The sequence below is a fragment of the Diadema setosum genome, chromosome 9 (genome assembly GCF_964275005.1).
Source record: "Diadema setosum chromosome 9, eeDiaSeto1, whole genome shotgun sequence".
Taxonomy (NCBI): Eukaryota; Metazoa; Echinodermata; class Echinoidea; order Diadematoida; family Diadematidae; genus Diadema; species Diadema setosum.
Window position 1 is genome coordinate 31188983 of NC_092693.1, and position 26427 is coordinate 31215409.

General features: G+C 37.2%; 1 pseudogene; it reads left to right on the forward strand.

Annotated features, from left to right (window-relative positions):
* Positions 1 to 5848: 5848 nt before the first annotated feature.
* The window catches only part of LOC140232927 (secretagogin-like), a 124582-nt pseudogene continuing 104003 nt past the window's right edge, over positions 5849 to 26427 (forward strand).

Below are 26427 nucleotides of genomic sequence, written 5' to 3' on the forward strand. Positions count from 1 at the left end.
AGAGACCTTTTTCTTCTCACGTGTAGATAAGATTTAATAGTCATCTAGAAGAATGTATGCATATTGATCTACATGTATTAAAAGTGAATGTTTGTACCATCTCCTTCTATCAAGTGCCTAGATATTTCTTCTTTGGCTCCTATGGAATGATAAACTCTAGCCACACACCTTTGTGTATCTCGACAAAATATTGGACCTCTAATGCTTGTAATGTACTTTCAAACTGGTGTGTTAGTCATCAACTGATGTGTTCCAGGCATCAAACGATTTTACGCATGTGGCAAAACAGTGTTAAGGAAACACAGTGAACGCACATTTATGTCTCATGTAACAGATGTCGGGTACTTGGTGAACACAGTGAAATGCGTTTTGTGTAGGTAGTTGATATTGTGTCACACAATATTATTAATGATGATAATGATATATCAGTTTATAAAGCACGGAACTTGAGTACATGCATATATTCTTCTGCGCAAAAAGAAGTAATGATACGCTGAAACAAAAGTGAACAGTTAAATGAATAGTTGTTTATTGAGTCTTAATTGAATGATGCTACAGTGGGAGGCTGAGTATTAACTGATGGTGTCTAGTACACTATATAATGTTTTAAATCCAAATATTTAATCATCAAAAAATTTTCTGAGGAATTAGTACCAGCTTGATTGATGATCCCTCATTTTATCAAAACATGTGAGTGTTCTTTTATTTGTTTGTATTTGTTGTTCATGTACAATCAGTTTAAACCAAGAACAGTGTAACCTCTGGGGGAGAATTTATCCGTTGTGTGGTTGATTTTATTAGCTGTTGGGGCAAAACCTGATGCAACTTCTTGGCATTAGGAGGAATTTTAGTCAAAGACCAGGACCTTGATATATTTTGTGCGAATCATGATGAAAAAATATCTGTTTCTTTTGTGGTTTCCAGATTTCATTATGAGGAGTGTTGTTACATTCTGTTCACCTGAAGTCCAGGGTCAAACTCCCTTCATGTATGTGACTCTTCTTGTGTCTTTTTCACATCCCCAACTTTGTTAGTGATATGCAAATATCTAGTCTCTTTTTGGGAAACCACACATACAATGGATTGCCAACTAATCACCAATTAAAAAATAGGGGGATAGAGTTGTACACTTGTATGTGCCATGTATGAGGTTGTTTCATGGACATAGAGCTTGTAATGTTTGACAACTACTGAATGTGCATAATTTTTCATGAATTTTGATTGTCAGCTTATATTCACAAGATTAGCAACTCGTGAAAACATTACCCCTTGCAACATAAATATACAGGCTGTATTGTATATTGTCTGCAAGATGGAAATCACAACTTTTATCCAGAAAACAGATAACACTCACATTCCCTCAATGTGCTTCTCGATTGCAAATTTAACCACTTGCGGCATATTACACTTGCAAAGTATGTATGCTGTGTACAGGTGTTCTTGCAACAAACTGGTACATGTACTTGGCAAGACTCCGAACTGTCTGTAATAATCAACATTTAGTCTAAATATTGCAAAATTGAATACGTATCTTTACGTGAATGTGTAATATATTCAGATCCCATTGTTTGAGAATAATTATTATCCATAGAGGTCGATACATGTGAGGTCAAATGTCAGGAACAAACCCTTTCGGCAAATGAAATGTTTATTGGTGTGGAGCTTTGCTATTTGAGAAGAAAAACTGAGTTTGTTTATGTATTTTTGGGGGAGGGGGAAGGGGGGATTCTAATTTATCAATGATTTATACAAGTATAGTGCAATTGTCTAGAAAATGCTTTTAATATATTTGAACACATTATTATTTGAGGCTATGGTCTATTCTGTCAAGCTTCTGACTTTATTCTTCTTTTGTCTGTACCAACTACTATGTTGTGTAAAAGTTAGTGGAGGTCATGAACGTAATACTTGTATAAAGTCATTTACCCCTGCTGAGGGGTAATGCATATTTTTTCTTTATTATTGTAAATTGGAAAAAAACAAAAACAAAAAATACACGCACAAGGGGGAAAAGCGTGGTTGAGACCGAACACATTTCACAGAGGGTGATCATACTATCAAAAGTGCCCAATGGGTAATTTCACATCTCTGTTCCATTTCAGAGGCACAGAAAGAAGTTAGTCATTAGTATCCTTTTCTTTTTCCACAGGTTTTAATATTCAATAAGCATATGAACATGCATGAATTTATATGTTGTTTTGATGTAGGAGTTATGGATTAGTTTAGTTGTAAATATAACATGCGATTGTATCTACTCTTTTTGCAGCTCTAACCATATGTGTATTATTTTCTTGCAGGATGTAATTTAAGTGCATACATTTGTTTATTAGCGGTACTCTATGTGTATTTCATAGTCATGTGGATAAAGGCATCAATTGGATGATTAAACCATTACACTGTATTTCAAGAAAATTGAACAAAGTTGGGAAGCTTGATGTTATTTCAATGAGAAGTGGATGATATAACAAGTGTGGTGTATGTGAGTTGAAAACATGCCAAGAGTTCTGTTGTTCTGCAGATAGTCATATAGTATTATTCAGCATACATAACGTGTATGGTAATAATACAATTGTAATTGAAGAGTTTTATTGCAAAATGAGCAAAGTGCCATTTTAAAACATTTCAAAATAAGGCCATTATCAGATAGAGCAAATTAAACCTTTCCAGTAATACCTCACTTGTGACCTAACAAGGAATATTCTAGAAGTTATGAATTAAAATATCCTGTATTTTCTTATTATTTTCTTTGTTTTTAGCAGATCTTTTTCACAAACATCTCAACTAGAATGGAGTTAGCTCGTGTTTAAATAAAACTCTTCAGTTATATTGGTCTTCTATATCGAATGCAGCCTCTTCAGTGTTACAGCTGTACCATTGCTCTACCAGAGGGCCCTGCCATTAATATTTTTTTAACGTGACATTCCCAAGTAATACACCTGGGTCGAGAAGGGAATAGTTGGTAGAAACGTCTTGATGGGATTCAAACTCTAGACATCCCATTGAAAGTCAAGAGTCTTATCCACTATGCCACAGTGCCCCCACTCTATCTCTGCATATCTTAGAGGAAGAACTGCTCCGTTTACTTGAATCCATAATTCTCGAGGCATCAAATAATCATGTTGAGAAGCAGAAGGATGTTAAGAAGGGTGATAAATTCATTAAATTTTCCTCGGGTTCTGTACTGTACAAGTTTTCAGCCAGTGGTGTAGACTGTGATCAAAATAGGATAATGGTATCTCGGAACAATGACCATGAATTGAAAATGTCACGAGGGTTAGAATAAAGCTTACTTTAATACTATAATAGACATTGTTTGTAGACTAGTATGAATGAACACATTCATACCTGAGGTGAACATCAAATTCATATGCACATGATATACACGTAGAACTCTGCGGTTCTGTTTGATTTTTTTTTTAATTATTATGCTCTTCATTGTAGATGTTACAACATACAAAATCAATTAGTCAATGATTCGCATGGAATTTGTGACAGAACCAAAGAGATGACACTACTAAGACTAGATAGCATACACACCACCTTCGATTTGGACAGAATGGAGAGAAAGAGAGAGAATGGTAGGTGAAAGTATAAGATGCTCAATACCAAGTAAGATGGTTGCCCTTGTCGATGGAGCCCAGTGTTTACACGGGGATTACAAAGAGGTCGTTTGTCTTGCATAAAAAAAAAAGAAGAAAAGAAAGTTGAGGAAACGTCGTCTGCAACTGAGCGACCTTAAGTTGATTGCACATGCCAGATGAGTGGCGTTTGAATTAGTGTGGTTTACTTGGTCTCTCTTGGTTTTGACTTGCATTGTTTTGGATTAGTCACATTTTAGCGTTTTGTTGTTGTTGTTGTTTTTTTTTTCTTGTTGTAACGCATTACTGAGTGTTTTGATTTGCTCTTCTGGTTAGATTTGGCGTGGGTTACTGTCGTTAAGCAAAATATGCAGTACAACTATACTTAGTTATTAGGTTTTAAGAACAAGTTATATATAATATGATTAAGAATATAAGGCGCGTCATTTTGCTTTGTGTAATTTTCGCGTTTTCATATGTTGCTCAGGCGTTTGATAGGAAAAGGGATAGTGATGGAGAAAAGGTTCTAGCAAAGAAACACGAAGGAAAATTTTCAACTATATGTAGATTTGGAAAAGGTCTCCTGACTCTCGACTAAAAAAAAAAAAAAATATGATGGCTTTCCGGATACACATCATGAATTATGTTTCATGATATACGTCTTTATAGCCTACAACACACGATTTACATCTCATGTTATATATTGTATACATTATGAAAGACATTTAATGTTACATTTTGATTGATTGCATGACAGACTATAACCAGCATCTCCTGTAATGAGAGAGAGAGGAAAATTAAATCCCCTGTCGACTCAGCTCAGGATATCCCGCCATCAGCCCGAGACATATTCCAAAAAAAAGAAAAGCCGGTTGCAGCAAAAGCCCGTGGTGTAATTATGGAGCTGCTTTCCGATCGTTGATTATGCATACAATATGTGACAGAACGGCGCTATTGTCTGCACATTATTGATCACCTGGCGCGCGCGCTCACTTTGATAGCGGGCTGTCTACATTACTGCCGTATTTATAAAACCGTAAATGCTACACCTTTTTTCTTCCTTCTCTCCCCCCCCCCCCCTCCCCCCACTCCTCACCTTTTCGTGAAAACGATCGAATATGTCGTCTTTGCTGTAGGCATTTATGAATACCTGAGCTTACTGTTTTGTTTTAGGGCTGATGTATTTCATTTCCATGTCATTTATCCTTTTTGTATAGCCGTGTGACAGTGCTTCCCTTATACAGTTTAATTCGGTTTGTCTGTAATATAGATTTGGCTCATAATTTTTCATCATTTGCTCATGTTGAAACCTTGTAGGGTTTTCTCGTCATCAAAGTTGTTTTGATTAGTTCATTGATTTGAATTTTTCTTATGTTGAATTAGCAATGAAATCAATAGATTTGCCGTGAGTATAATTCGAACCTTTAGGGACCCTAGTAACAGTAATATGCATATCATTGTCACTGTAATAATGGATAAAGAAAAACATGTAGGAGTAAAAATAACTCTTTAGGCATTTACTTTTTTGACATTTTAGTTAATTGAAATACGTCTAAATAACATTAATGACCTGCCTTGCACAAAATAATGACTCTTTCACAGAGGGCGTTTGTGTTTTTTTCTTTCCAATTCTCATCAATAGGCCTTGGTCTTTTTTCCCCTTTTTTGATAGGGAACTGCACTATAGTCTTTGATTTTCAGCTTTTAAGAGTGAAGAAGGATCCTGAAACCTGATTGAAAAAAAAAAACAACAACAACACTAATGTAAGTGTAAGTTGTGATATGCAGTGGCTGCACAAGATTTCTGTTTACACCAATGTCGTTACATCTAAAATTGATCGCTCACGGAAATGCATTATCAACCCCAGGTCTGTCCGTGCTGTCCAACGACAGAGAAAAATTGCACCCATTATAAAGGATCGAAAAAGCCAGTTTCCCCCAACACGCGCCTTCAATAGATGGAAGCTGCACCGCGCGGGATCATTGACTTTTCTGTTCGTTCCTTTGTATTCGCACGCAACGTACATACATCGACACACACACGCACACGCGCTTCGCGTGCCTGCTAGCTCGCGCCATTCACGATGTTGTCTTTGAGAAGAGCATAAAAGCGCACAGCCGCCCTTTCAAGCGCCCTATCCCGTTCCGTCTCAGGCTGGAGAGGTATCTGTGACTAGAACACCTGTTCACCGCTAGCCTAGGATATTTACATTTCTCGATCTACAAACAACCCGATCGGGTTCGAGCATTGCGCTAGTAGAGACAAAACTCGTTGCATACTAAACATGGATAAGGGAGCAGCCGCACGAAGACAGAGTGTTCACGACAATTTTCTTGCCAAATTCAAAGGAATAGGCTCAGAAAAGCTGTCGGCTGACCAGTTTGCACAGATCTGGGAAAACTATGACACAAACGGTAAGTCTTCAATTTCTCAACTTCCTGTTTATTAATTCCCCCAAACAGAAACCCACCTTCTTATGTGCGATAAACATAATAAGGATAAGATTCTACGCGGCGTGGATTAATGGCGTCTTGACCCTGCCAGCAAGCCTGCGATAAATGCATTAGTGAATCTGTCCACTGGCGTAGCGTAAACTCGGTACTCGCTTCACATCTAACGCTGATGACACGAATTATTCAGTGAGCCTCGAGTGGGGTTGATGCCTGGAGCTTGGATCGCCGTATAATGTACGCTTTCTGGTTGCAAGCACTGCAATTGGACCGTAGTGCAGTGGTAGGCTTTTTTCCCACTCTCAAAGAGTGAACGGATTATTTCACACAGCGGTTTACTGCTAGTGGGCATTTCGTCCATGCTGTCTCGACTTATTCAAGCGTTATTCAGCGTAAATGTAAATCTCCACTTTGTGCTTCGTGATTGAAATTTTTAAGATACGTGAACTTCTGACAATTCATGATATTTTCATTTTAATAGTGAAGTTCCAGTTCCCATTGTAAATTCCTATCTTGCGGAAAATCGATGAATGAGATAAACACAATTACCAATTTGTAATTTACGCATGATAATGTGTCAAATTTCGGCAGAGATATTAGTATGTGATTCGAAATTTTCTGATGTTCCTGGCACATCAATGTGACAACCCCAATATCTAAATCTGTAACATGAGGTAAACTGGATATGTGAAGTTAGATTCCTCACTTTTGAGGTTGTGCGAGAAAAAAAGTCTCGTCTATATGAACATTTATTATGAATAGATATGAATAATTAATATTCATATGTTCATTCATGATAATGTTTATGTGAACAGACAATAAAGTACCTTGTATCATTGTATCCGTGTAATTATATTTAATACATGAGAAAAGCATACGCACAAACAAACTACAATAAACAAAGTAAGTTTTCAACGAGAATTTGTTGAGCAAGATAATTTGGAGAGAGTATTTTTTACTCTTCTTGACTAATTTTCTTGACTAACACTGCGTGAAGATGAGAATGATTTGTTCTGTCATACAAAAGTGAATACACAGTAATGGAAAAAAAAAATCACTTTTCTGAAGTCATTAAGAGTCGGTTTTGTGGGTTTATGAAGCATCCTGTTCCTGGTGCATGATTCACTGCGTTTGTTTGTTTGTTTGTTTTGTTTTTTGTTATCATCCGTCATTGATCTCCTTACACCTATCCTGACACTTTTCATGTTTTGTTTTGCTTTTGTTTTGTTTCTTTTGTATGGTTGAGTAAGCACACCTTCAAAAAGACCCTTGTCGAATAATTCTGATCAAAACGTATTCATTCAAAAGTTATGTCATTTAGATTAAGGGGAAAGGGGAGTTTGTTTGTTTTTTGTGGTTATATATATAATTATATGTATACATATATTATATCGATCATAAAAAAAAAAGGTATAGGCAGTGCACACCTGTGATGATACCTACAAACCGCACTATTTGTGTGCATTGTGTAAGGTATACTAGTATACATATACACTGAGAGTTACAGAAAAAGAGAGAGAAAATTTATATATAATATAGTTTAGAGATACATATATGCATATAATGTATATGATATATATAATTATGAAATATATATAACATATGTTAATATATAAGTATATATTTATATGCATAGATATTCACATGTAGTGAAAGAATAAGAGATGTTGACATGGGTGCAGTGGGGTGTTTGGCGGGTCGTGACTGCTGTTAATGAGTCAGCGAGGCAAGTTTGTGCTATGGGGCTCCAATCCGTAGCGGCAAAATTGTCTGGACTGAGAGAGGGTAATTACCGTTTTATGAACCTCGAGGGCACGGCCACTCTCGACTAAAGTATAAAGTACACCGTGTTATGGTTGGGGGTGGGGACGCTGAACAAAACTTCACGTCTTAATTCGTCCTGGGCTTAGGGGCCTAGATTTCATTATTAGTCTTGTGGGGGCCATTGCGAAGAATTTTTCACTTAATTATGATCCTTTTAAAGTTTTTTTTTATATTATTCTGGCGTAAGTAAAAAGATGATTGTCTCTGACCGTGCAATCATCCATTTATAATGTTGATATTAAACTGTAATGGTCTGTTATTACGTAAACGGTAATGCGGTATGGTATAACAATAGGGAGCTTTAGATTTTAGACGCGCGGACGTTCAAAGGGAAAAAAAACATGGTCTGAGCGTGCGCAGTAGCGCACGTCAAGTTACTTTGCACGCTCAGACCATGTTTTTTTCCCTTTGAACGTCCGCGCGTCTAAAATCTAAAGCTCCCTAATATGTCGAAAAACATCGCGCTCATTACTCTCTTCAATATTAGTATATCATATTTGTATCATAATTTCCTTTTTTCCGTTGTTTGATATCAACGGTACATTGCTTTAAAGTCATACCGACCACCATGCGCACGCACACACACACACACACACACACACACAATCCGACCACAAACAGACAAACAAACAGTGAATTAAAAACAAAACAAAATAATGCAGACAGTGGAGATGACATATAAACGAGGAATGGATGATTCCAACGAAAGACCTTGCGGAAGAACTGTCTCCGGACTGAAGTATGTGCCGTGCTTATATAAATGAATGAAATGAAATGAAAAGGAAATACCAAAATATCACATACACAAGATGGTTTCCTCGACAATTTTTTTTTTTTTTTTTGTCAAGAGCATGCACACACATCTCAACAAGCGGCCATGCCTCATGACATTGAGCAGCAGCATTTACGCACAAGTGTCACGTCGTGTTTTGTTTTACCCTCCACTGCGATAGTCAAGTCCTGTTCACGGGGATTCACCTCCAGCGACAACCCTCCTTCTTTTGCGGCGTCAAGTTGTGTAAGGGTACTCCATTTCAACCCACGGAGTTATCTAACAGTCGTAAGTTACTTGATTTGAATATGAAGTGATGGTATAGCGATTCGTCTGAATGGAAGCGAATAACAAATGCACTAGCATTGTAACAGCAATTAACATAGTGTAAAGAATCGCTTGGGGCGTTCCAAGCGGTCCTCATGGTCGCACGTCGAGATCGTAGATAATTATAAGCACTCTACGTGTACGCTACGAAATTTGCATATACCACAGATAGACACACACTCATACACACACACAAACACACACACAAACACACACACCCACACACACACACACACGCACACACACACACGAAGAGAAAGGTAGGCACACATGCCTACCCCTTCCCCTTTAAAACACGCGAGCATGCATGTATTCATGACATAAGTGTATTCTGTACGCCGAAAGAGAAACGGAAAAATAATGACACACATTCGTCTCTCGAACAGGCCGTTTTACTGCTGGGCGAGTCAGCCAGGTCTATCAAATTTCAATTATTTCCCAACGATACGCGGTGTGGTGCAGTGACTAAAGTGTATAGTCAGTTGGAACTTTCTGCAATACATTACAAAATTCAATATATCATCTATAATTTGTTTCACAAACAACGTTAGTTTGTTATAACCCGAAGATTGATGATACTCGTATAAATTGTTATTGAATCGGGCTGTCGGAAGCTCGAGTAAAGTGTAATTAACGGAAGAAGTCTCAACACCTTTCATATTATCACGGGCTCTCATCGATCACTGTTAATGCTTATGTTCATGGCTACAAAGCTGGTATTCTGTAACCATTGTAAAGTTATCTTAAAATGTAAATTTCCAGCTAGGAAGTACGATGATTCTTATTGTTCGTATAGTAACGTATTACTATGTAGTATTCTGCGTGAAAACCGGACACAGATTTGTTGCAGTATACTAACACATGAGGTGGAACAGAAGACTCAGTTCCTTAGTTATCGTTAGGCAAGTGATTGGAGGGAAAAAGAAATGAAACTATAGAAGAAGATCAATTTTAATACAACATCCTGAAATAACACACGCAATAACATTCCCGTCAGGCATAATATACGTAATTTCAAAGCCAAAGATAATACCAATCAACATATCTTACCCCTGTTTACTTCAATTGTATTCTTCAATTACCTTTACTTATATTTGATATGATAAACATGACTATTATGTTGTTCATATATATATAAAATGTTATTTTACCTCACTGTGTATTTTTTTTTTTCTGTGAAAGAAGGATAATGTTTGTTTATAGAAACACAGGCATTAAACTGTTACTAAGGTAAAAGAAGAAACAACTAAATTACATGTGTTGAAAAAATATCATTCCCGTATTCACATATCCAAAACTACCAAATTTGTAAGCGTAAAAAAGAAGCTCAGAAAAATTCATAGTCAAGCACAAGCAATTATAATAATGAATTTCCATCTATTCATGGACTACATGGACAGTGGCCGCTCGCTTGAGCGACAATCCTCAAGGATTAATGCCTTTGTTGTGTAGACAACATCGGGCTGTTTGCCTATTAACATGATTAATATGCATGAGGCATTCAGTTCAATTTGCTCGGCATGATGCAGCCCGTACAACTTACGAAATTAATTAGTTCCGTCATCCGCCGTGCCTCCAATATTTACTCAGCCCTGGGAAGCAAATAGAGTCGAGAACAGGTGCTCAAAACTTGATGCCTCTCGAATCTGACATTGAAATCTGGGTTTATCTATGATGTTTATCTATAGGCCTTCAGATCTTTGAAGACTGTCAGACATATTGGCCCGAATTCACGAAGATGGTACAAACGAAACCATGGTTTAAACAATGGTCTAAGTTAGTACCAGGTTTACATAGACCACGGTTTCAAATGTCCATGGTTTAATCTTGTATTACCACCTTCGTGAATTCGGGTCCTAGTGGAGTTAATACACACGTGTAAACTATTTGCGCCAAGATGCAATTTAACATGCATGTACACAGATGCGGCCAAACAATCACGCACATACATACACACACACACACACACACACACACACACATGCATAATGAACTTATACGTGCAGCTGTATATATATATATATATATATATATATATATATATATATATGTGTGTGTGTGTGTGTGTGTGTGTGTGTGTGTGGTGTGTTCAGTTATATGTCGAAAGATAGATGTGGATATTTTTATGTTATGCAGAAATGTTCGTATGTGAGTTAGCAGGTTCGTGAATTAAAAGTCGTAAGAATAAAAAGCTTGAAAGTATTGTCAGAAATATTGAATAATCAAATAATAATGCCACGGTATATTCAATCAATACATAGTTCCATGATCATGTGAGATGTATGCTCCTTGCCTGTGTGCTGTATCTACTGGTAATTACACAAATTGTAGCGCTTGGATTTCACTCGAAACAGTATTAATGTCTTCACTGGAACTTCTCGTTCTATACTGTTGTGCTTAAATAATCATAATGGCAGAAAGAACGCCCCCCCCCCAAAAAAAAGGAAAAACAATTTCACAGCGACCTTGAATTACTTGAAACAGAATTGCACAATACAGAGATACACATCACCTTTCCCTCTATGAATGTAGGGAAGAGAGTGAGGGAAAAAAAATCAAAACACCTGTTATATGACTGTTCTCTGCTGGTGATGACATTGGCAGACTGTCAAACCGCATTTTCCATTAACTAATGAATGGAGAAAACGATTTGACAGCTCCCAATTAGGTGCCTCATACAGACTAGATCAAGGTAATGAAATTGAGAAGAAATGGTTGCTATATTGAAAAAGACACGGCATATTGTAATAATCAGACAAAAGGAGTGTAACGCAAAGTGGTATGCACGAAGGGAAAGGGAATTTCATGTAAAAAATATAGTACGTATAAAGTATATAAAAATCTTCTCTTGGAATGAATGCATTCGGCCAAACTTAGCAAGACTGTCTGAATAAACGAACGAATGTTCAACATTATTTGCCTTTGAGAAATTGATACCGAAGTCGTGCTGCTACATATATGAATGAGACGTTCTCGCGCACCGACCAACATGAGAAATAAATTTTAGTCCGCCAGAGGCAATGTTATAGGTCGATATCGTCGATTCAACACGGTAATGACTCGGACATCTGGCGGGACAATTATGGTTATTGGGGTGCCTCCCTTCCCTCGTGTGTTGTTGTCGTGGTTTCTTTTTTTTTTAAAGCAATGCATGTGAAGATGGTTCGTTTTTCGAAGAAGCAAGGGCATTTTGTAAAGCACAGAGTCCAAATAATCATGCACTGCAGGCATGCCAAAGTCCCCATTCGCTCTCCTTTTTCTTCTTTTCTCTTTTGTTTTCTCATGACAGTCCCAATTTGTCTTGCTGATTAATGTGCTCATCGTGACCATCTTAATTAATTTGCCTATAGGTATATTCATGGGTATAAGTAGAAGATAATCACCACCCCATAATCATTCATCAGCATCGCCATACCAACAACATACATGCAACCGCTGTTGATCATCGTTTTTGTTCTTACCGCTATTGCAATATTGTATTATCATCAATGTTGTTGGAGAAGAAAATGTAGTACATACTCCCACCATTATAGTCATTATGATCACCTTTATATTCGTAATATTTCCTCATTATAACAGCACATATGTTAAAGTATATGGTCACTGTAATCATTTTTTACAATTATCATCATTATTTAGTAATTGTTGTTGTTTTTTTTTCTCCCTCTGTTAGACATAGTATTGTAATCACTGGCATTACTATTATTTAGTCTGGATATCCTAAAGTGGTATCGGGACAGGGATTTCATATCATAGGTAGATTTCCTCTCGTTTCCGCCCACACGACTCGGATGGATGATCAAAATAATAATACGCATCGTCTGCCATAATCTCAAGAATTTATTGCATTCAACAGGGGTCCAGCAGCAGTGATCGAACATAGATCGTCATAGATTGCTCAGTCTTTGACGACAGAAACTAGGCTGAATCTTTAAGCCCTATAGCTGGGTAAACAAGCTGACTTGACGTGACACCAGTATATTGTACTCTTCTTCTTCTTCCATATTAATTCGTCATTGCACGCTCTGTATCCCCGCAACGATCAAGCCCATAAGTAGGCCCTATCCGAGCTCCCGGATAAACATCCGCGATGCATTCTAGTTAGGAGTTAATGGCGTGTGAAGTGTCGAAACCAACAATTCTCGATGGTGGGCCGAATGATAATGATAGATAATTGAATAAAGAGAGAGAAGTATAGAATATGGAAACATATTAAAATTAATCTTGCATAAAGGTTTGGAACATACGAGATAAGATCGAGCATTATACATTATCATAATAAAAGGGAGATGCGGGTATACTTGTGTATCTATGAAAGCTGCATGAAAGTTAGAGAACAGAGATCAGAGGGAAGATCTTATTATGCCAGTAAAGATTCAACAGACACAAAACAAATACTGAAGGCCTCAAGGTATGTCTATGCACGGCTTAGATATCTCTGTAACGTTGAGTATATTAAGATATCAGCTCATGGGTGGAGACAGATAAAGCAAGAGCATGGATCCTAAATGAGATGAAGAGAAAAAATGGGATGAGGGTTCGTGAGGAACAAGAATAAAACTAAACAAATATTTAATGAGCGCACGACTCTACAAATCTCCGAAAGCGTGTCGGTCAACTGCTATCTGACCATCTGATCAATACTCAATTCATATGCAAACCGCTGTACTCTGGCGCTAGCTTTAATACACCCCACCCGTGCTAACAGATTCCACGAAATTGATATCTCGCACTACTCGAAATTCAGTCTCCGTTGCCGTGACGTTCAACGCCCGGCTCGCATTGTCGCATATGAGTGGGACATTAAATCAAATTGATTATAAGGGGTCACTGCAGTTAGCCGATTCGTACCTTCTTAATTTGCTCTCGAGGATGCAAAGCGAGCGCCGTTTTTTTTTTCTTTTCATTTTTTTTTTCTCAGAGAGCAAGTTGTTTTAGGGAAAGTCTTGACTGTGAAGTGAGTGTAAGCGCAGTCATAGCACGCAAAATGCTGATTTGTTTGACTTAAAGGCAAACTCATGTACACCTTTCCATTTTTTAATGAATTGAAATTTGTGTTTTCACAAGAATATTTATATCTGAATCAGACAATTATAATTGCCTCTCAGATTCATTGTTGACCGTTCTCATATTTCGTATAACCAGTACTGGTAAGTACTGCTATAAGTGTTGATCATGGTTTTACATTAGTCAAAATTTTGTGTCATTACCTCCCAAGATGTTTGTATTACAACTTGTGCATTCTGGATGACTGTCAACGGTGATTTTTCTTCACGAAGAAATTCCATTTTTTTTTTCTAAGACATATTGCTCTGAAGTAATATTGACGATGCACAATGTCCATTTTCATCTGAGCTTCTTCCAGCCACATGAAAGGGAAAGTCTTTCTGTGGCTAGGTATCTCCGTAAAGTTAAACATATGCCCTTCCTCCAATTCACTTACTGCACATGCAGGGTCCGTTTCATTAAAGTCTTATGAGAAACTTTTCGCTTAATAAACCGCATTTATGAGGGACTTCAGGGACTTCAGGCAATGGATTTGAATAACTCTCTCACAGCTACAGTGTATATCATTATGAGCAGCTTAGACTAATCTGAGATCTATGTAAAAACTTTCATGTAATGGCTTCATGAAACGGACCCAAGGAGTGTGCTACATAAATTGGTTTTATTTGCGATTGTACTTCTTATTGTTTCATTTGCCAATTCTATATACGCTTAAACCGCTCAGAACGTTATGATCTTTATATGGGCTTTATATAGTGTAGACGAACAGCTCACCTATATGGTGGGAACGGGGTTGATCAGCACACACACCCATACCTGTCAATAGTGAGCTTTAGATCTGCGACGCTAATCCTATACGACGCGGTTACTATAGGCAAAAGATGTTCTGCACATGCGCAAGACAACTTTCCATTGTTCAACAGTCATGTGCGGCTGAGTTGTCAAGCGTTTGCGTCGCAGATCCTAAAGCTAAAAAGTGTCCAACCCGGGAGCACGTTAAAACCATTAGCGTCGCTGCTATCGACCATGACAGTTGGCTACAGTTGTCAGAGAGTGTGGATGGACGTAGGAATAGGCTTCCCGAAACTAATTAGCTTGCATGGACAGTAAACAATTGACCACTATCACCATGGGTCAATTGCCAGCATACTTCATGGCACTATATACACACAATGTGTATTCGCCTACTGACTCCCCCTGCCTACGAGTCTCAGTAATTATCGTCACACTGACATAGCTGAAACTAGAAATACTGGGCCGATTGCTCTACTTTCGTCTGTCTGTAAGACCACGTTTCCATGAAGTTGTTAATCTTTTTTTCTTTTTACTTTCCGTTTTTTGTGTGTTCGCTATGTTTGAGAACTATCATCTGCACGAGCCATACACCCAAATATTTGTTCATGGGTCTGAATCGATCTGTTGACCCACGTGACATGCCGAAGAGAAACCCCACGGGGAAAATGTTCGATATTGCTTTTAGACGGCTTCCCGGATCGGTATTTATTCTGCAGCCGATATTCCTAAAGAGTCTGTTTGTAAGTGCCCTTACAATATTTACACAATGTAGACTCAAACAACATTTGCCAACTATTCATTTTCGTTTGAAAACATTAGCATCACAAAATTCTTATGACTAGTTCTAACCACTATCTTCATCAGCGTCTTTCATCATTCATTCACGTTGCAATTTTTGCATGAATTCTCAATCAGTTTCAGATATACTTGTTGAATTAAAATGGTTCAATGTATAGTGTATCATGTGCCGCAATACCTGGATTATTATATCTTATCAGCATACATTCGGGTTTTTTTTTAATGCAGAGAAGAGATGCGATATATGAATGGCTTATATACTGCAGCCTTGCTATAGTATTGTAGAATAGAGGATTATATGAAGAGTTTGTTTGCAAAAACCGATAAGTCCATTTTTGAAGATTTTGAAGTACGGTCTCTGTCATAAAGTACAAAATAATACCTTTTAGATGATATATTGGTCACTACATATAAAGGTATATTTTTGAAGTTATGGTCAAAAGAAGCACAAATTTTCTTATTATTCTCTTTATTTTTCTAGACCTTTAATGGCAAATATCTCCATTTGACAAATATGGACTTATCGGTTTTTGCAAACAAACTCTTCATATACTAAAGAGAGAAAGAGAGAGAGAGAGGGGGGGGGGGAGAAAGCTAAACCTTGATGATAACTGTCTTGGTGTAAAAACGGAAAATGAAAGATGATGTATGTGACATTGACGGCGTATTGGTGTCCTGAACTCGAATGCGATTCTCTTTGGCGCAACCTGTTAAAATTTGAAGCAGAATGTTATCTTTGCCCTCTTGCGTGAAGTATCCTTCGCTTCCAGAGTACCGTGAAATTACTTACGCACGATCACAGTATGGATCCATGATTCATATTATACTAAAATGCATGTGTGAAAGGTTGGGGGGGGGGGGACTTTGGGAATTTGTCATTGTTCCATTATGTTCGTGATCATGTGCTCAGTCTGTAAAATACTGTGTGGTGTTTCCGCATGCATACAGACAGTGTATTATTGTATCAAATCGCTTATCTGCATTATCGATGCGTTATACACATAACGAGAGCCTCCAACAGACATGCTGTTGACATACATAGGCACCCGTAGTCCTGCCACTTTTGTGTGGCCGAATACCTGTCACAGTTGTTCACTCATAAATGTAATTGACAAGATGCTTGCATAAGATAAACAATGAATTTCTTGTTTACCAGACTCGCATGCAATTTTACTTAGAAAAAACCACAACAACAACAAGAAAAACTCGCTCATGACGAGCGAAATGCTAGAAAATGTATATTGATTGATGAAAATTACAAACACCTGTATAGATATTGTTCCCTGCCATTCTTTCTCTGACTCCATGCAAAACGGGAAAGTTCCACGCGGTCAAACTTTTCCACTCGGTCTAAGCGAATTCTTTTTAACTAAAAGCCGGAACCACAATCGCTATAGTTTCCAGGGCCCCGATTTATCAAAAGCTAAAATCGATTTTAAATTTCCTTACCACACAGGTTGCCATAGACTCTTCATAAATGAAATGTTTGTGTGCTAGGAATGAAGTTAATCTTACACTGTCTTACTCTGCAACTATAACAAGAAAAACAGTGTAAAATACGATAATACCAACTTGCACTGACTTATAATTGACATTACAATTTTTACATTTCTCTCTACCAATCACCTTCTAAAGTTCTGTAGTTGTTTTGTTTTTAACGGGTTCTTCCATCGTAATCTACATAAATTTCTACTCCTATTTTCCATTTCTGAGGGGAGGGAAATTTATGATGATCATTACATCCATTTCGAAGGTTAGCATACATGAATTGTTTATAACCAAAATACCAAATAACCAATTTGTCAGAACACACTGGAAATGATCGAAATTATCGTTACGATGCGCAAGACTTTTATTGCCTATAATATGGCAGAAACCTTGAACGGAATTAGTCAGCCCTCCGGTCTTTTGAATAATCCATTAGGTCCATTAGTCAAATTAATGAAAATGTTAGTCCCACATCAATTGTTATTCACTATGTCGCTACCTTTTTGAATCACACTTCCCGTGTAGTTGTGTGGATTTGTCGGGGCCTGTAGAATGTATATATTCTAAAGGGGAATGAAATCCAATTTGGATTGAGTGAATGCTGCATGAACAATTCAGCGAAAATTTGCGGAAAATCGAACAATTCGTTTGAAAGTTATGAGTTGTTTAATTTTTGGTGCCGCCATCGCTGGATGCAGAAATGGGAAGATGACAACATCTTGTGACGCCATGTGTGGAATACGATATAAAGAAAAAACTCAATGCTACATTTTTTTTTTTTTTTGTAATGAAAAGTGCGGCATCCCCTCGACTTATTACTGACATAATCATGTTAAAGGGTTGTGTCATTCCTTCTGTTTTCTGAAATCGGTAAGTCAAATGCTCTTTAATCATGCTAGAAAAGTAAAAAGTATGTAGAATTTTGCTCAAACTTTCCCCAATGAGTTCTTCTAGTAAATTTGCATTCACTCAGTCCACATGTATAGTTGAGTTTCATTCCCCTTTAATAGAGCCTCTACCCCTAATGTACCGTAACGACAGCCGTATAACAAGCGTACCGTACCTCTGCTTAATGCAACGGAAAAGAACATGAAGCGTGACCCCTAATTTATGTTGCTATAGCAAAGGTTTCTCCGAATACCTATATTCGTGTATATAACTTGCTCGATATTGCAGCTATTAATGCATCCAGACTGGTTTCCAAGTATCGAAATGTGCTTTGCGGGAATCAGGTAAATTGACTATAACTCCAGAAAGATGGAATTCCCATATACTTAAAACAAATACTATAGTACTCTGTGGTTTGCCTTTGGCTTTATTTTTCCCCTGTTTCCTCCCAGTATTTATCGGAAGAAGATGTCATCGTGGTAGTATGTTACATTGTACATAAAAGAAACGTTAGTAAAGTACATATTCATTGAAAATTTGAATAGTAATCAGACGCACAAAAAGTTTGGAATTGTAAAAAATTAGAGAGTAAGACAAATTTGCAACTGTGCTGTTTCTACACAAAATTTTACAAATCTTCGTATTTTTCTGAGGATAATTTTTCTTCAAACCTGTTCTTTGTCATGTTGGTAATATCATAAGAGTGATATACACGTGTTTGTTTATCTTCCTCATCGGATACGTTTTATCTGTGCTCAAACATTTCTGTTGTTTGTTTGTTTGTTTGTTTGTTTTTTTTTTTTTTGGGGGGGGGGGTCAATCAGCATTGTATTCCATTTTATTTCTTGTAACTTTACATTTAGTAATGATTATCATTGGATTATGTCCAGGTGTAAAGGAAGATGAGGCGTTTGACATTTCCATTATAATATTAATTTTCCAAGTCATTTCATAAATAGGAGCATTTTAATTTCGTGCATATATATTTTGTAGATTCATCAGGCCTTACTTCAAGAAGCTATAACACTACGTGTTTCTGATCACTGTTTGATCCCTTTCCAAATCTTCGTGTTTCTCTGTATAGGCATAAACAAACAAGCAAACAAATTAGAGAGACAGAAAGTCACACAAACAGCAGCAACCAGATTTGTTAAAACTCTTTTATTAAAGGACTACATTCACATAAGACCTCGTCGAGAAGTATGAAACATCCACTCATTGTGCTCATGACGACCAAGGCGATTATACAATATAAAAATAGGATTAAGAAGAAAAAGACGACAGAAAATTCCAGTGCAATAAACTTGATTTCAAATGCAATTATCTGAATAGTCAACCCCGATAATGTGCGGGGGGGGGGGGATGGAAGTATACTGCAGACTTGATGAAAATCGGAAAACATGAAAATTTATCCAGTTTGAAAATCCTTTGAAAGCGTTCAGATTCCTTCTGGATTACGTTGGACTGATCTTCTATCCGCAATGGATCTTCTATTTCTGTAATTATATTCCGCCTGTATTTTAAATGTGAAAACAGCAACAACACGAACACACACACACGAGTGCACACAGATAATAAACTGTTTCAATAATTATACATTAAGACACATCTCATTCGCGTAAACGGTTTTGGTTGTTGTTGTTCTAATGTTGTATGTAATACGTTCACCTTAATGATTGACACCGATCTCATCGGTTTCAAGTTCGTAAGTGAATAGTATTCTGAATTTGAAATTTGTCCCTTAACATTTACATACGATTCTACTTTGAGAAACTATGCTGTACAACTAAAAAGCTAGGAAAAAAAGAAAAATGTGTGACAGTTTCGCTCTATGCACTATAATCAGTGAAAAAAATGCATCCGCGGGAAGATTGTTGACGTAAAGTTCTATGAAGTTAAGGAGATTGTGTCGTGTTTACGTTTCATATTTGCGGCATAGATCTCATTTGTACCAAACAAATCAACCTTATAGATTCCAGGCTGATCTGTTTTCCATTTCATCTGCATTGCCTTAGGCATATGAGTGGCTTAAGTGCCTCGATTTCTCGTCTGGAAGAGAGTGTAAGTAGGAAAATATCTGGCGTAGTATATTCTTCAACTGTATGTCTCCGCTTCAAGTTTGGTATAGTTAAATATTATTTTCTTGATGTCCCATTGATTTTAGGGGAATGTAATATCGCTTTTCAAAACTTTGCACGGTATTTCACCTCCGTTCGATGGATGAAAGTTATTGAGAAGAAACTCTTGGAAGAGGTTCATCTGGTAAATTTCTATTAGAAACGAATTTCATTAGCTCATTATCTGTCAACACCAGTCTGATTGCGAACGAAACACACACACACACACACACACACACACACACAAGAAATCATCAACAACAACAACAACAAAAACAACAACAACACAACAACGCTTCCACTATTATAGTCTGACACCTGTATCTATGCTGCATTTCCATTCTGACGCTTGTCTTCATTGCTTGTTGAACTCTCTTTTCATTTTCATGAGCATTATGATGAGTCTTGGGTTGTCACATAAAGTCGAATTGTAAGAACATTTAGAGCTTGGATAAAGTCACACCTCTCATTATACCTTTATTGTGTATCACGATTCTTAAAGGACAAGTTCACCTTCATAAACATAAGGATTGAGAGAATGCAGCAATATTAGTAGAACACATCAGTGAAAGTTTGGATAAAATTAGACAATCGATGCAAAATTTATGAATTTTTAAAATTTTTGCGTTGGAACTGCTGGATGAGGAGACTACTACAGCTTGTGATGTCATATGCGTACAACAGTATAAAGAAAATGTAAAGAAAATTCGACATATTTTCATTTTTGTCGCATAATAAAAGAGCACTTGACTTGCCTCTTTCCAAAGGCAGGGGGAATAATATTACCCATAACATATGTCAGTAACGAGTCAAGGGAATGTGTACTTTTTTCAAAGATGAAATTTTGTGAAATTCTCTTTATATTTTCCTTATATTGTTGTACTCATATGACATCATACGCTGCAGTAGTCTTCTCATCCAGCGGTGACTACACGAAAACTTCAAAAATTCATAATTTTTGAACGGATTGTCTGATTTTCCTCAAACTTTCAATGATGTGTTCTACTAATATTGCTACATTCTCTCAATTCTTATTTTTATGAAGGTGAACTTGTCCTTTAAGCTACCGTTTATCTTAACTTGCCTTTTTGTGGATATCATGGCATCTTGAATTATCATATTTATTAGGAGGGCACCAAAAGAATTTGATAGGATTTTTACTATCTTGTCTCTGTACTTATGTCTGCTGCTATTAGTTAAATATGACCCGTAGAGATAATGGAATTGAAATTAGGCCATGCATCACCCATGAACAACAAATAGACACAATGTGCTGACTGTATTTACACGAATTTGATTGCTCAACTGTAAATCCGGCAGGCTTACGTTGTGTCAAGGGTATAGCGCACAATAATATAAGTGTATTACTCAGCAAAAGTGTGAACATACTTCGTTTTAAACAGGATCATGAATACATACCAAAATATGTCTGTTTTCCACAAAACCTAATTGTCCCGCCGCCCCCTCCCCCTCTTTTCCTGTCCCCGTCCCAACCATGGCTGCCATAAGCAGGAATTCGTGGAGGAAGAGCACAGTAAAAACACGCCCAACCAAACAAACACATTTTAGTTTGTATGAAGAGGCACCATGTAGGTACATGTAGTTTCTTTCCTGTAGACCTGCCTGCCAGTTCCCACCTCCCGTTTACATTGCTTAACTAATAAAGGACGTTGTTTAAAATGAAACTGACTGAACGAAGCTAGATCAGCTCCATCCTACATGAACAGACTGTAGCCTATTGATCCCTTGATTGTATGCCACTTGGTCATTTTTGACCCATCTTTCTAATCGATATCATAAGCAGTTGCATATGACCACAATTACCAATAATCTTGATCGCTCGTAATGGGCGGGAATATACGGGGCGGCGATTCCATGTTACGGCAAAGAGAAGCCGTTCCATTGTTATGGACGATCAATATGATTTACGGCAATTATAGCAGTGTGCGTACACTGTTTATAACCCATTTATATTGACTGACATTGTTTGGAACACAAATGCTATAGTCACAATCCATGTTTTAACTATTATACCACCTCGTGCCATAAACTCCATTAGGAATTCGTGACATTATAGGAATCTTGGAAAAAGTTGTCAGGAGTCAAAATTGGTTAGAAGGCAGATATAAACATTATATGCAAATAATGAACACATACACACACATACACACACACACACACACACACACACACACATTTTGTGTCCGATTGCCGCAAACTCCTGCGACAATATTTTTCCCACGAAATATCTGCACGCTAAGCCAAACGACAAGTTATTCTACCCACAAACATAACCCTATAACCCTAATCCTAATCCTCACATCAAACTAAACCTACATTATTATATAAACTGATTAGATGAACAGAAACGTGTTACTAATCGAAGGATGAGAAGCGATATAATAATAAAAAACCCTCTTATCAAGATTATAAATTTACTTATAAAAATTTGATTTCGAGTAAGGTGAATGACTGTGTCCCCTGTCACCATCCTTATGTAGAAACAAAAGTAACTGAGTGTGCTGTCTTTTGACCTTCATTCCGGAACAACATCAGTGATTTTTTTTTTTTTCCCATCGGTCTAATGAATGATTACCTGTTTGCGATTGCTCTTCGCTAAGACATGAAAGGCGAATTTTCAACCGTGCCTCCTCCAGTCTATATACATGTGCAAATATTTTTCCCGCCGTGATGTGCCAAAAGCCAAGTGACATGAGCCTGATAAGTGATCCCGTAATGTATAGGATGGAAATGCATATTGCATTTTAGTCACTCCACGCCTCCCCCTCCCCTTCTCTCTCCCCCCCCCCCCCCCCCCCCCACGTCCGTTTCCGGCTACTCCTGCAGGAGCGGTTGCCATAGTGAATGAGCATTATCGCAAATGGCAAAGTCAATGTTTGAATTACACTTGACGGGCGGAGCGGCGAGACTTGTGATTAAGCAATGTGAAATGCAAAAATTTACCTGTTTGTGTGTGTGTGTGTGTGTTGTGTGGTGTGTGTTTTCGTTCTTTTTTTAAAGCACACTACAACTTTCTCGAGTAGGAGGCCCTTGCCTATCATTTTTTTTTTTTTTTGTAATAGTGTTTAAGAATGTCTTCGGTGAATTGCAATGTTTAATGAGCAAGTCCACACCATGCATGCATAAGTTAATTTTATACCGAAAGTTAAATCAGGCAAAGAAAGTATATTTAATGTACTGCATTGATATTTCACGTGTTTTTCTTGTGGCTGACCTGATTAAAATTAATATTACTATCATTGAATCTTGACAAAACAAAAACAAAAAAATACATGCCCTGTACTCTGTGATCCTAGAAATGTAGTATGTTGTTTTAATGAGTACTTTGTTTAATACGGTCCTAGTCCAAGCTTCAAAAATAGATCCAGCACAAACAGATTTCTCGCAGTATTATGTCGAATGATAATTCATTATTTTTCAAACCAACAGATTATAGTGAGATCCGTGACATTGTGCATTCATTAAAATCAATTTATACATTTGGTCATGATGATATGAGTATGTCTCTCTTAAAAACAAATTGTTGGTAAATGACACCTTTACATATTTGTCATGTTTGTAACTTGTCGCTCTCAACTGGTTTATTTCCGAACGCATGTAAAATTGCAAAAGTTATTCCAATAATACAAAAAGGACTACTTTCTTTTTTGGTTCAATTTCTTGGTTCAACAATATTTAAAGTGTATCTTTGGCCAAAAAAATATTTTTGATATGTGTAAGAGCTACATTTCAGTAACCTATTACACCAAGAATCAGAAAAAAAAAATGTTCAATATTAGCAAAGAAAAATACACATTAAGTTATAAACATACCACTAAAGCCAATGGGTCTGAAAAGAAGACTATAACTTTGCTATTGTTCCCAGGCTGCCTAATCCCTTGCTGGTTCCTGAGAACAAAAGAAAGTTGATAGTCTTTCCTTTCAGACTCACTGATTTAGTTCTTATTTTCTATATCAAAATCTACTTTTTCTTCATTTAAATTTTTTTCTGATTGTTGGTGCAATAGATTACTAAAATACATCTCTTTCACATATCAAAAAATATTTTTTGGCCAAAGATACACTTTAATAGATGAAAATTTAACTCGGAGATCTCATAATTCATGAATAATTCATTTACAGTTTTCTCCAGGAATATTCAAGTTCTGAATGAATTAAGACCTTGCAAACTTTAATTCATGTATGACTTTATTCCAATTTTGATTCTGTATACCAGCTTGGGTAACAATCATAAGTTACGTTTAGACGGTGATCTTTTACCTTGAGGATAGCTAATCGCAAGGATAAGCTCTATGGGGCGCCAAGTGTCGCATTGTCGATTTCGTTATAATTGCCATGCCGTCGACGAAATGACTGATTTAATAACGAAATCGACCGTATCCTCATCGAACATATCTTCGAGATTAGCTATTCTCAAGGTTAATGATAACCGTCTGAATGTAACTAAAAATGACTGTTTTACAGGAGAAGCAATCAGATTGATATGAATAATATTAGGATAAGAATCGTGTTTAGTTCAGCTGGAGACTTTGCGAGGCAATAGTATCATCACCTTTTATCCCCAGAGCAAAATGTGGTTGCCACAACATTTCGTAGAAGACAAGTATAAAATCAGAATGTTCATAACTTTCTTAATCTAGGTACAATTCAAAAGAAATCTTTACCAGTCTGCTTGTTTTATTGTTCTTGTCTTTACCAAAGCTAACATCATCCGTCATGGCCACAAAACCACGGCTGAAATGTTTTGTTGAACTGCGTTTACAAAGCTGCTCAACTCTGCAATGGCGTGTTTATGAATAATCTAAAATACAGTACAGTATGTCCCAAAAAAATTACAACGCGGCCTTCCGCAATGATATCTTTAAAAATAGTGAGTGAATCTTAATAAAAATTCAGGGTATGAGACTATAACTCATTGCCCACATCTTACAGAAAACCCCATTCGATTTGCTTCAGTGGTCAAAGAGAAATACGGAATTTTGTAGAGGATGTCGGGAATCTCTTCTGTCCAAGTTCTGTCTATTGTTCACACACAAGATCATCGAAATGATAAACTCGGAAGAATCCGATTCATGACATGCTTTACAACAATCCACATTTCTCTGTGACCGCTTAACCAAATTGAATGGGGTTTTCTGCAAAATAGAGCTAAGATGTTATACCTTAAGACTCTGAAGTTGCACGTACACAGGTTGATCATAATAGGTGTTATCAATTCGAAAATCTGATTGTAAGTTTTGGGGCGACTTACTGCAGTATGTCCCCCAAAAAGTTACAATAAGATTTTCGCATTGATAATGCCCAATATGATTAAATTTTTCAAATGCTACTTCAGGGTCTTGAAATATAACATTTTAGCTCTATTTTGCAGAAATCCCCATTCGATTTGGTTAAGCGGTCACAGAGAAATGTGGATTGTTGTAAAGCATGTCATGAATCGGATTCTTCCGAGTTTAGCATTTCGATGATCTTGTGTGTGAACAATAGACAGAACTTGGACAGAAGAGATTCCCGACATCCTCTACAAAATTCCGTATTTCTCTTTGACCACTGAAGCAAATCGAATGGGGTTTTCTGTAAGATGTGGGCAATGAGTTATAGTTTCATACCCTGAATTTGTATTTAGATTGATTCACTATTTTTAAAGATATCATTGCGGAGGGCCCCGTTGTAATTGTTTTGGGACATACTGTATATTCAGTCATTGCACCTAATGGCCCATGTGATTTTGGATATTGTATCACTACAGACATTGGCGTTCACATCTTGAGCTGTTCGAGGTGTTGTGTGATACGCAAGGTTGACTTGTCAGCCCAATACCGGGTGCATGACTCGCACATCATCCGATCGTTCATTTGTCTTGGAGAATTCCGGGTAACAGCGGATAAAGTAGCGTAAGTCAGTGCTTGCCTGGAATAACCATTCCCGGATAATCATCTCCGTATTGCGAAAATTGCATTATAGGGTTCATGCGCGTGGAATTTTCGTGTCGAAATGCAAAAGACACATTTTTTCGGAATGACCTTGTTTCTATTGATGATGCGTCAAGATAAATGTTATCTCCTTCTTGCGACACTGTATACGTACATAGCTATGACTATGACTCATGGACAGTGATATGCACTACGATTTTCTAGAGGGGGAATTATAGAAATGCTTTGCAAGCTGACTCCTTTAAAATACTCAGTACCTTTGACTTAAACCATCATTGGCATCTCAGTAAGTACGGTTGCCAGTGGAAAACACAAAGTGTGAATGTAAAATAGTTAACATGACGAGCTTGCAGTTGTGTTGTCAGGGACAAAACATTGCCGCTCCCAGTTTACTGCGCATGCGCACATATTACTGTCAGGATTGTATG